Consider the following 12849-nt stretch of genomic DNA (forward strand, 5'->3'; position numbering starts at 1 on the left):
GACGAACAAAGGTCTTACGGGTTCGGAACGACATGAGGGTGAGTAATTCATGACAGAACTTTCATTTTTGGGTGAACTAACCCTTTAATCATTTACACTGACAAAGTCAGGTTTAAAATGAATGTCTTGAAACATGCTTGTCACCATTTTACAGCATGCTGATGTTGCTCCATCCATAAACAAGACTGAAAGTAGGTTATATTACATAACTGAAACTTCATAATGCCAATGAATCTCTTTTCTTGTTCCTGAGATACTTTCATCTGCTTGAATGATCGAATCATTAAACAACATGCAGCAGGAGATTCCTTTCAGATGATGCTACCCAGAGACTGCTAAATTAAACAAGCAGATGATTAAAAATCAGTTACCTCTGTATTTTGCATTATGAACTTAACAGTTTGGGATTTCTCATAATTGGAAGGTGGAAATTCTTTGGACCTGTTCCACCGTTTACAGTAGATTCATATACATTCTACTCTCTTTAGAACTTCAAAGCGGTGTGTCATTTCACGTCAGATTCAATATCTGTTTTTCTCAGTAACAAAGCAGTCATCGGTGACTATAGCTGCAGCAACACCATTTCACATATCAAACAGGAAGTGACACGGGCTGAAGTGTAAGTACTCAGAGTTCACACATTGTGGATCAGAGGCTGCGTGAAGAAGTTGACATGTCTCACTTCGTGGTTAGAGGGATCTGCTCCCTGAGGAGCCATCAGTGAATGATGAAACTGTAGGACACACAAACTCCTACACTTAACTGTCAGAGGAACAGAATAGAATATAGAACGATGTTCCATGAGGAAAAGTTCAAAGTCTTACAGAAAAACACACAAGCTGCCGCTTTACTCAACCTGGCTTTGGTTTAGAACATATCCTGTGCTTTTTATAGCTTTATCAGTGCAAGTGTCAGAAGCCAGGAACAGAGACTTCAACAAATATGTTACATAAACCACAAAAAAATCAAAAACACAATATGCGTCTACACAAATATCTGAGAGTGCAGTAGTGTAACTGACTTTCCAAAAAAAAAGCCTTCAGATTATGTCTGGAGAGTCATTATTTGTGCTAATTTGTGTCTCAAGATTAAAGTTCTAAAAAAAAAAAAAAACGTACTTATAATTAATTCCATAAAATGAATTGATTCCATATATGCGACCCTGGACCACAAAACCAGTCATAAGGGTCAATTTTTTTAGATTGAGATTTATACATCATCTGAAAGCTTGAATAAATAAGCTTTCCATTGATGTATGGTTTGTTAGGATAGGACAATTTTTGGCCAAGACACAACTATTTGAAAATCTGGAATTTGAGGGTGCAAAAAAATCTAAATATTGAGAAAATCGCCTTTAAAGTTGTCCAAATGAAGTTCTTAGCAATGCAAATTAATGCAAAAATTACGTTTTTATATACTTACAGTAGGAAATTTACAAAATATCTTCATGGAACGGATGATCTTTACTAAAATCCTGATGTACCCGTGCTATACTTATGACTGGTTTTGTGGTCCAGGGTCACATATCAGTATTTGCTGAGAAAAGCCCCCTAATGAAAATGATTTAAAGATTTTATTTTGGCAAAACTGTAAATTTAGTAAACCAACATGATTTTAAATAGCTAAAAAATGGCATACACTATTAAGAGGGGGGAAAAAAAGAAATATATTTTAAAAAATCTTAAGTATGCTTGCATCAAAAAATGATTTGCTTGAAAAATCTCTGTGCAGTCTTTTTGTAAATAAATGGCACTTTGCATTAAACATAGTGTATGCAAAGTGTATGCAGTTATACATAGATAAAATGCCTGAATAGAATAGAATAGAATAGAATAGAATAGAATAGAATAGAATACCACCATAACAGCCATCATCATAATCATTTTACCTTATAGATCTGGACTTCTACCAACAAAAAAATGGTCATTTTAGTCATGCAAAGTCCATGCAAATGCTTTATCTGTTCCAGCCAATCTAATGGCAACAAAGCCCATAACCAATCCGTCTTTTCGGGTGTGATCAGATGGTCAGTCATTCCCAAAACCATCATTTATCACACACAGACATTGCTGATATGAAAACTGATTGCGTCGATTAATAAGAACCAGGCGGGATATTCAGTGACAGCTGTATATTTCTCAGTCTGCCTTAGTAAAGAATTATCCGCAGTGGTTGTCACAATCACTTACCATAAAGAGAGCTAAACGATCATTCATTCATTCAGGTCTGAAGGAAATATCTACTTACTAACGCTATAAAAATGCAAATCAGCACGTCTGTTTTGTTGAGGTGAACAACGAACTCCGTCTGTGGGAGCGAGAAAGATGAGAGATGTGCTTCAGAAGTAGCTCTCTCCTATGAGAACAGGTAAACCCACGCCTAGCGCAGAGACAAATTTATTTCTGTCCAGAAAAAGTGCTGCCCACACTAACTGAGGCTAGACAGGTGTTTCAACCTCTCTCTAAATGTCAATACTTTAGCTTTTAGAAACAGCACTTCAGTTAGTCTGACAGAATAATTGGTCATATATGAAGCATTATACAAAGAGCCATTCCAGCTGAAAAGACCAGTTTGAACCGGAATAAACCACCATGCTTGTTGAAGCAGGGTTATGCTGGTTAGTTCTGGTCTAGAGTAACTAGGCTGATGGTTAAGCTAGTTAAGACAGGGACAACAGTATTCAAAGCAAGGGTGCTTACCAAGGGCCATCTTGAAAATAATATTAATTAATTTAAAATAACTACATTAACTTATATAAAACACTAACTTCTAAAATCTCTATTTTACTCTGTAATTTAATATATACTTACATTCTGAAGGTGCAGAAGAAACTCTTAATCTAATTTTCAAATATCAAAGTCTGACATTTTTCACACATCAGATGGGATGCACTATAAAAAGACATAAAAACAGTCCTGATTTGCTTTGTTCAAAACAAGAAAACTTCAAAACGAAGCAATAAAATCCACAAAGGAACTTAAATGAGTGTGATTCACTAGCTGTTTCGTCCTCAAATGTGTCACCGCCATCATCACAAATTCTGTTTAATTCTATTCAGACTGTGTTCACTGTCATTTTGCTGCTTTGTTCCTACATGGTGTGTGTTTGTATGTGTGTGTACGTGTGTGTTTGCATTTGTTGGTATGAAAGAAAGAGACAGATCACCATTTTCTCTTGTCTGGGTTTCATCCAGTTCCATCAGCAATGAGAAAAGCTGCTCACTCCCCTTTATAGAGGAATATGCAAATCAGAGAATGAAAAGCTGCAATTAATCCACATTTTACACACTGGCATGGCAACAGCTGTAATCAATGTGTCGAGGCAGAGCGGTTTTTACAGAGGTGGATGTTGTGTTTCCTAGGACTTAGATCAATTGCTTGATCATGAACTAGCTGAAGCGATTGCCTTTTCTTTCAATCCAGCCTCGAATCCTCAAAAAAGTAGTAACAATGGATTATATTTAAAAAGAATATTCACCCCCAAAAAATCTCACGTCGTCGTCCTAACTAATCGGGAACATTCTCAGACTTTTGAGTAATGTTCTGGCAAGATCCTCAGAGTCATAAACTTCCATCCACCATCATCAAGTTAATAGAATGACTGTTCAAAGTAATCTGATCTTTAATCATTTTCTCAAAACATTAAAACAAAAGCATTATTTATACATCTTTCATGTTTTGAGAATAAAGTAAAAATGTTTCAAGAAAAAAGTTGGAAATACCAGAATTAAATTGCAGCAATTAGAATAACATTTTGATTCAGCCTGCACATGCAAATGGCCCAGATTGGGAGCACCAGGAGAAGTTGCCAGGCCATCGGAATTTATTTGAATATATGTGGGATTATTAGCAGAAATCATACCATGTGTTATACTCGGAGGGATAGTATGCTTGGAAATAATATTTCACGTCTCTGATTGCATTAATTTGGCCTATTTGTAATGTGCCCGCCACTAATAATAGCAATAAGCTTTGTGCTTTTGGTACTTTTAATATAAAACAAAGTCTAAAGAGCGTGAAAAACACATTGATAATAGACATATTACTTGTATTTCACTATAAAACTGACAGATTTTAAAAGATGAGATTTTGGAATATCTCCCGGTGCTCTCAATCTGAGCCATTTGCATGCGCATTAGGCTAGAATATACTCTCAAAATATTATAACTTAAATCTCGTAATTGCTAATAATTCTCATAATTTTGACTTTATTCTCAAAACATTTCCACTTTATTCTCAAAATATTTCAACTGTATTCTCACAATTTCAACTTTATTCTCAAAGTATTATGACTTTAATCTCGTAATCTTTGGGATTATTATCAGAAATTATACCATGTGTTATACTCACAGGGACAGTATGCTTAGAAATAATATTTCATGTCTTCGATTGCATTAATTAGGCCTTGAGTGCCAACCACCCAATAATAGTAATATGCTTTGTGCTTTTGGTACCTATAATTCTCTTTATTCTTGAAATATTGCGAGTTTATTTGCGTAATTTCTTTATTCTTGAAGTATTAAAACTTTAATCTCGTAATCTGGATGTAATCCGATGGGCGATTTTTCAGATTTTATTGATAAATTTGAATTTAATGTTTTGCCTGTGATACACAAGCTTTTGTGCTTAAAAACTATACAAATTTTTATTTTTCGAAAACATTTTCACACAGAATGCGCTTTTGTGTTGACAAAGATGTGATGTGGGCAATGGAAAAAGAAAAACATGCAAAAAGATGGGAGTGAACTTCTTTTAACTTGAGCACCACTTTTTTAGATGCGAGCGCGACAGTCAAACGAAGTGCAATCGCATAAAAAAACTGTAAAGAACTACTACTGTATGGCTGATATTTCATGCTTGCATCATGGAGACAGACTGAAAGCTGCTGGTAACTGTATATACAGAACATTTATAATTAATAATAGGCTGGTGTTATACCTTCAGTCATTTTTGGGCATTTTAAAGCATTTTCCTTGTATTATTTTGTAACATATAATATGTATAAGACAAGTTTGTGCAAGATGTAATTGTAGTTTATGCATCTTTTCTGCAAAGATATTTAACAAGTGATTTGTTTAAAGTACATCATGTTGACAAATTCATGTGTGGTATACTTGGAATAGAATTTTTTTTTAATTTAATAAAGAAAAAGTCACTTGAATCATGTTGTAGTTACATTTTCAAGTTGACTAGTAAAAAAAAAAAAATGGAGAATCGGTCAAACGTTCTAAAAAAATAAAAAATAAAAAAACAACAATTTAAATTTTTTGCCATATCGCCCAGCCCTACCTTAAGGCTTACATATTCATACTAAAAGCCAAACAGCTTTAATTACTTTGATATCATTGGGACTTTTATTTGCTCACTTGTATGACTGTCTTTCTTCTGTAAAACACAAAAGGAGACTTTCTGAAAAAGTGCTTTTGCATCCTTTTTTGAAGCTTGAAAGTCTCACTGTGCATTCTTTGCAGAATATAATTAAAAATGTTTAGTGTTGTACAGATGTAAGAAAAACTTTATGACTGAGAGGACCTATTTTGTAATGGAAACAAAGCTACAGAGCTGTATGGTTTGGTCAGACAGCTGCAGTGAATTGATTACAGTAGTAAAGTAAACATTATCCAGACACCGGTTTACAAAAGTTATTTTGCTTATATAACACACGCCAAGGTCTGTCTCCGGACTGCTGCCCAGTATCTAGGATCTGATGCACAACACAAGCAACAGGAAATGTGGCACTAAACTACATCTACACAGCTGAACTTCCAAGCCACATTTTTTCACATCCGCTAAAGAGTCATGTGACAACATAATTAGAACATAAACACTGTTATATAACACTAAACTATTACTAAAGCTCCTTGGGTTTGTGGTGTTTACTTTAAGTGTCAGACACAAATACTGTTAAATGTTTTAATGTATCTTTGCTTGTGGCTCTGCATACTTGCTACTAGCCTATATGCGAACAGGATATGCTAATAGGCGTTTAGTTTTAGAGTTTCTCACACCTAAATGTCAGTTGTAACATTTAAATACTACAAAATCCCATAATATCAAGACCTTACAAAATCAATGGCTTCCAACTCAAATACCAAAATACCATCTCACCTGCAGAAATGTCAGCTGTCTGTGACGTTTTATGCAAGTTTATTAGTTTATTAATAGCTGATGAGTAATTCTCTAGGTTTTAGACAGAGGAATCACATTAACTCAATTTATTCTCCCTTCAAAGAATTGCATAAACTTGCATAATACACTGTGGGTTAAATGAGCATGCAGAAACCCATTTCGCCCCCAAGGGTTCAGAGATGAAACACTCTAGCAGATATTTGAAGAGCCTGCAAGTGGAGAGTCCTCTGGTACAACAATCAGACATCATTATTTGCACTGTCTAATTGTGTAGTGTTTTCAGATCAGAGCTTATGTGAAACGCTTTGAGCTATTTATTTATTTAATTTACTTTGAGCCAATTATATACACGTAATATAGTCAGATGATGATATTTTTAGTCACCGTTCAGTTTCATTCAGAGCAACAGGTTTTATCTCATGCTGCAGGTTAAATCTTTAATTACATACACTATCAAAAATTTGGAGTTAGCATGATTTTTTGATCAAAAGTGATAGTAAAGGATTTGAATTGTTGCAGTTACTTAAAATAGGTTAAATGCTGTCCTTTTAAACATTTTGTATATAAAATACACTACCAGTCAAAAGTTTTTGAACATCAAGATTTTTTTTTAAATATGTCTCTTCTGCTCACCAAGTCTGCATTTATTTGATCCAAAGTACAACAAAAACAGGAAATTTTTGAAATATTTATATTTAAAAAAAACTGCTTTCTATTGGAATATGTTTTAAAATGTAATTCATTCCTATGATTTCAAAGCTGAATTTTTAGCATCATTACTCCAGTCACATAATCCTTAAGAAATCATTCTAATATTCTGGTTTGCTGCTCAAAAAATGTTTATTGTTATTTTTATAGGGTTGAAAACAGAGTAAAATTTTCTTCTGGTTTCTTTGATGAATAGAAAGTTCAGAAAAACAGCATTTATCTGAAATAGAAATCTTTTGAAACATTATAAAAATCTTTATCATCACTTCTGATCAATCTGAAGCATCCTTACTAAGTAAAAGTATTACCTTCTATAATTTCTTTTCCTGCAAAATTATACTGACTTTTTTTTACTGATTATACTGAATGGTTTAGTGTATAATGTTACAAAAGCTTTTTATTTCAGGTAAATGCTGATCTTTGGATCTTTCTATTTATCAAAGAATCCTAAAAAAACATTACTTAAAGGAGAAGTCCACTTCTAGAACAACAATTTACAAATAATCTACTCACCCCCTTGTCATCCAAGATGTTCATGTTTTTCTATCTTCAGTCGTAATGAAATTATGGTTTTTGAGGAAAACATTTCAGGATTTTTCTCCATATAATGGACTTCAATTGTGCACCCGATTTTGAACTTCCAAAATGCAGTTTAAATGCAGTTTCAAAGGGCTCTAAATGATCCCAGCTGAGGAAGAAGTGTCTTAAATAGCAAAACGATTGTTTTTTAAGCACAAAAGCTAGTGTAGCACTTGCTCTGGGATGCGTGCCCACAATGCTACATACTATGGAATCACGTCCAAGTTCATCACCAGTGTATTCTGACTCAAAAAGGTAGGATATGGCGAAAAACTACATCTCATTTTCTCCTACAACTTCAGAATCGTCTGACATCATTGTACCTTTTTGTTTGTAAACAGCGTTTAAATTACTTGCACTTCCTTAGTCTTTGCATGTTCGCTTTGTGAACACTGGGTCTGTAGTTCCGCCTACGCATGAGTAGTAGTTAGTGTCATGGACGCGCATCCCAGAGCTAGTGCTACATGAGCTTTTGTGCTTAAAAAGTATAAAAAATTTTATGTTTTGAAAAAAAAAAAGACAGATCGTTTTGCTAGATAAGACCCTTCTTCCTCGGCTGGGATCATTTAGAGCCCTTTGAAGCTGCATTTAAACTGCATTTTGGAAGTTCAGGGGCACAATTAAAATCCATTATATGGAGAAAAATCCTGAAATGCTTTCCTCAAAAACCATAATTTCTTTATGACTGAAGACAGAAAGACATGAACATCTTGGATGACAAGCGGGAGAGTAAAGTATTTATAATTCCAGTTCTCCTTTAACTGTTTTAAATATTGATAATAATAATAATAATAAATGTTTCTTGAAAAGCAAAGCAGCATATTAGAGTGATTTCAGAAGGACCATGTGGCACTGAAGACTGGAGTAATGATGCTGAAAATTAAACTTTAATCACAGGAATAAATTACATTTTATAACAGCAGTTATTTTAAATAGTACAAATATTTCACAATTTTACTGCTTTTGCTGTATTTTGAATGATATATATATATTTTTTTTTTTCTTTATATAAAATATTAAAAAACATTGATACAATTAACATTGATAATAAGCAGCAAATCAGCATATCAGAATGATTTCTGAAGGATGATGAGACACTAAAGACTGGAGAAATTATGCTGAAAATCATCACAAGAATAAAATACACTTTAAAATATATTAAAATAGAAAACCGTTATTTTAAATTGCAGCAATTTTTCACAATATTACTGTTTTTAATGTATTCATCAAATAAAGGCATTGAACTTTGTTCAATACATTAAAAATATCATACTGACATCAAACTTTTGGTACTGAAAAACAACCGCAAGAAAAACAAATTGTGAAAGAAACATTGCTAGACGTATCATCAATATGGAAAGCATAAGAAACATCTCACAGTCAAGATGACAACTAGAAAACAAACAGAAATTTGCTGTGGCTGTTGCTTCTCACCTAGTTATTTCATTATTTAACACTCTCATATGTCTCACAAACTCTCATATGCCACAGAGAATGAAACATCATCTTGTTATCCAACTGGTCAAATGTAATTACGTGTATGCAGAGTCATATTGGTCTTCTGTGACGTCTCTAAGAGGGCCTAAATTGCCCATCAACAATCAGGTGACCTTGTTGACCCTTGAATGATGATTCACACACAAAGTTCTCTGTTTTCAAAACAGAAAATCATCCATCTATAGCGCTTGTGAGGCTTGTATGCTGGTTTAATCCCCTGCAAATATTCATGTGCACATCTTAAAATAGACTGATTTATGTGCACCTCAGTTTGTTGTAAACACATTGTGCTTGAGGGTTGGAAGCCTTCTGAAAACAACCTTGATTGTTGAATATCCCCGTGCTTGACGCTGCAAAAAAAATGCTGCATGTTTTACATATAAATAGCTAAAAAAACAAGAATAGGAAATTAGAAAGCTTGAGTGTTCACAGATATGATGCCTTTTAAACATAACTGCTCAGCATGAAGGAAGTGTCAGGACTGAGACATGCTGACAGGCTGTACAAAGTGACACTGATTTCACTAGAAGTGACACTTATGCCTTTTGGTTTCCAGATGGGCCCACTTGTCTGTGGAGTCAGCTTTCAACATGCGGGTACTTTTATGCCATTTTGCATTGGTAATCCTAGGTCTAAGCCTGAACAATACGTTGCAGCAGAATTAAACGACAATCGTTTACTTAACCAATCTAATTATTAACTAAAGGGAATACCAAACAGAATCTCCTTTTCTAAACTGGATCTAGGAAGAGTAAATCTTGCAGTCTTGTTCCTCGTGACTGAATGCAGGTCAGACCATTTCTCATGGGAGTAACGCTAGACGACACAACAAAACATTTCTAGAAACTTTCCCCCTCCCCAAAACGTCCTAATTTAGTCAGTGCTGTCTGGTAAACAAACTGTCTGAAATGCATTATGAGTATAATCTATTTAATGTTGTACAGTGCACTCTCTTTGCATAGAATACATTCCAAGAACAGCAACAAGACAGTCATTATGTTATCTGAAAAGAGGACTATTAATATTCATTGACAAATAACTTATGGTACCGACAAACAAGTAGTCTAACTAATATTTATTATTTCTGTACTCCTCAAATGAGCTTAATGTTACTGAAATATACTGGATATTCTAACCAAATTCTGTAAATAAAACCATGAAAAAGTCATTGGAATTTCTATAGTGGAAATAAATGCTTTAAAATTTGTAATCATCTTGCTCGAGTAACTTGCTCACAACCATATTTTCTTTCAAGTCTTTCAAACTTATTCACGAATTTGTCTGAATGCTTCATTAACAGATCGGTCTGAAAATATGTACCTGTATGATTCTTAAACATACTTATCCATCAATCATAAAAGACTGGGGATTCATTAGCTAACCACATCCATAAAAAGGGCTGGCAATCTTATTGCAGTATTCAGCCTTAATGTACATTGCACACAAATATATACCATAATTCTATTTTCATTCAATACCCATTAAAGTTTATTAGACTAAAGAACATTACACAAATTAGGTTATGCAATATAATTATTCTTATTCTACATTATTTGATTTTGACATAAAGACCCCAACGGTCAGCAGCATATCATTCAGAAACAAGAGCTCTGCATATTATATTGCATAAAACATTAGTTGCACCTGCATCTGGCTTAATCATATTGCATGAAATTGGATATCACGTTGCTTCTGGAGACTATACCTTTGAGGAAACTCGTATCCAAATTTTTCGCTGAAGTAGTAAGTAGTAAGCCTATGGGTGAGACTTCTGGTTCATTATTTGCTAACGAGAAGATAAATAAGGTACAGAAAATGGTAAAACTGTTTGCACTACAAACCAGTGTGTTCATAATTAAGATGGTACACCAATTTGCAATATCAAGTAGCAAAATGTGCTGTTTTGTACAGCTAAAAATAACAGGACGCAGATGAGACCTGAAGCCAGACCCATTAAATTTACAAATGGCCATTCTTACACGAAAATGTGTACACATTTGTCTGGAACTTTTTTGCTTTATGTATTACAAACGTTATAAAATATTTTAATAAGTATTTGCTACACATTAAGGTAGGCCTAGTTCATAACCAGTGTTGGGGGTAACGCATTACAAGTAACGCAAGTTACATAATATTATTACTTTTTCCAAGTAACTAGTAAAGTAACGCATTACTTTTTAATTGACAAGAACATATCTGAGTTACTTTTTTCAAATAAGTAATGCCAGTTACTTGTCCCCCATTTACTGATTAAAAGCTCTCCTGTCCCCATGTTGAAAGAAATCGGGAGTAAGATGTTAGTTCTAGAATAAATGTGAACATGCATTAATTCATCTCACTCACAGAAAACAGATTCAGTATTCCTCAAAATGAATAAAAACAGTGAAATTCAACTCAGAATATGACGCAAACCTGCAATGATTAAATATGTTAAATAATACAAATATCCTTTATGCATTTCATAGCATTTTATTAACCAGTGTCTTCGCTGCCGACCTTCGATGATGCAATTCAACCATACTAATAAGCAAAAATTACTCAAAATAATCTAACATTTGTTTTCCTTTTTTATTGCTGAAGAGTTGATATTTTTTCTTCTGTGGTCTACTGTACAGACGTGAATTTACTTTTCTCAAAGCCTGAGGCTTTTGGTGTGAAAAGGCTTTTACATTTAACAAAAATATAACTTTTTATATTAAAAACAAACAATCAAGCCCTGCCCAGATTTAAAAAGTAATGCAAAAGTAAAGTAACACATTACTTTCCATAAAAAAGTAACTAAGTAACGTAATTAGTTACTTTTTTAGGGAGTAACTCAATATTGTAATGCATTACTTTTAAAGTAACTTTCCCCAACACTGTTCATAACTAAGCCTATATTCCTAAACCGTATAAATTAATGTAGAAAAGACATGACTATCAGTACAGTTCGTGTCAGATAACCAAGAGGAAACTTAGTATGTACTGCATTTAACTTACTTCTCAGCCGTTGTTGAAGCGCGTTTCGTTTCGCAAGCCAGCCCAATTCCCAAACGAATCGACTCTTATAAACCGATTCTTGTTAGTGAATCAAACATACAGAATGATCGACCGATTCAACTCTCGAACTCTTTATTATTAGCCGGTTCTTCTTAGTGGCTTAGAGGCTGTCCGAATCACGAACTAACGTTTTCCCACAGTAATTTTTGATTAATAAAAATATACAGCCCGACTAATGTCTAATTGTAACCATGTAGCCCAATTCCGGAACGAATTTAATCAAGAACATCCATGACTGGTTCAGCCTGATTCCCTAAAAATGACTCTTAAGGTCTTCGAAATGAATCAAGAACGCAACTTTTTAATGTAGTCCAAATCTTATAAGTTGGTTCACTTTTATTGAATCAAAACATACAGCGCGACCATTCGATTTTCGAACAAATGACTCTTATTAGCCGGTTCTTCTTAGTGAATCAAAAACACAACAATTCGGCCAGATTCCTGGTGAAAAAAACAGCATATGCTGGTAGGTATGTTTTGATGCTGGGATGCTGGTTAGGTATGTTTTGGTGCTGGTTTTTGCTGGTCATGTTGCTGGTCAAGGACCAGCATGAACCAGCAAAGGACCAGCATAAACCAGCTAAGGACCAGCATAAACCAGCAAAGGACCAGCTTAAACCAGCATCAAAACATACCTAACCAGCATATGCTGTTTTTTTCACCAGGGATGTCTGAATCACGAACTATCCTACAGACAGGTTGTTTTTGATTAATCAAAATACACCGTGCGACCAGTGTCTAATTCTCAAACGAATTATGAGTCGTTTTTTTTTAATTTATCAAAGTAAATTTGACGGGACCAGTGCAGCCCAATTCTGGAATGAATTTAATCAAGAACATACATGACCTGTCCAGTCTGATTCCCTAACAAATGACTCTTAAGAGCCGGTTCTTCTTA

The 12849-nt window shown here is 34.2% G+C and overlaps 1 protein-coding gene across 1 annotated transcript in view; it reads right to left on the minus strand.

Annotated features, from left to right (window-relative positions):
- The window catches only part of c4 (complement component 4), a 360913-nt gene that overhangs the window by 256791 nt on the left and 91273 nt on the right, over positions 1–12849 (minus strand). The window lies entirely within an intron of this gene.

The sequence above is a fragment of the Labeo rohita genome, chromosome 15, assembly GCF_022985175.1.
Source record: "Labeo rohita strain BAU-BD-2019 chromosome 15, IGBB_LRoh.1.0, whole genome shotgun sequence".
In the NCBI taxonomy this organism is placed as follows: Eukaryota; Metazoa; Chordata; class Actinopteri; order Cypriniformes; family Cyprinidae; genus Labeo; species Labeo rohita.